Consider the following 934-nt stretch of genomic DNA (forward strand, 5'->3'; position numbering starts at 1 on the left):
CATGGATGGACCCTGGATTTCTGAGAGGTAACAGTTCTACACAATGAAGAAAGGATGGGGTTTTCAACAGAATGTGCTGAGGGTTGTGGCTATTCATAGGATTTTATATACAGTTATGAAACCATTTGACATAAGTTAGAGTTTAAGACCCACAGTGGAGAAGTTCTAGCACACCAGGCTCTATCCAAAATGTTCAAACACCCTTATTGGTAATGGCCAGAACCTAGAAATAATTCAAATGACCATTGCAGTTGCTATGGTCTGAATGTCTGTGCCCTCCAAAATGTGTATGGTGAAATCCTACCCTTAAATGTGATGGTATTAGGACATGGGGCCTTGGGAGGTGATTAGGCCATGGGGTGGAGCCCTCAGAAATGGAATCAGTGCTCTTAACAGATAGATGTCACAGAGCTCCCTAGCCCTTCTACCCTGACCCAGAAGAGGACCCTCATTTGACCATGCTGCCATCCTGATCTGTAACTTCCAGTAGTCTCCAGAGCTGTGAGCAATACATTTCTGTTGACCATAAACTGCCCAGTCCGTGGTGTTTTGTTACAGCAGGACGTGTCGTGAATGACTCGACAGGAGCATGGCGACTGTTGACGGAAGCACAAAAATAACACCGAGGAAAGGAAACAGATCACACAAAGCATAGTAAACGTGCTACGCTTCCATTACAGGAAACTCAAAACCAAACGGACCCAATTCGAAAGCGGGCAAAGGATCCGGATAGATAGCTCTCTAAAAGAAGGAAAACAGATGGCCAATAGGCATGTGGTCATCAGGGAGGTGCACGTCGACACCGCAACGTAAAAGGCAGATAATGCCAGTACTGGTGGGGACATAAAGAGAAATCATCGCCCACTGCCGATGGGAATGTAAAATGGCCCAGCCACCTTGGAAAACCGTCTAGTAGTTTCTTAAGGTATAATCC

Source organism: Panthera onca, chromosome C2 (genome assembly GCF_046562875.1).
Source record: "Panthera onca isolate mPanOnc1 chromosome C2, mPanOnc1 haplotype 2, whole genome shotgun sequence".
Lineage (NCBI taxonomy): Eukaryota > Metazoa > Chordata > Mammalia > Carnivora > Felidae > Panthera > Panthera onca.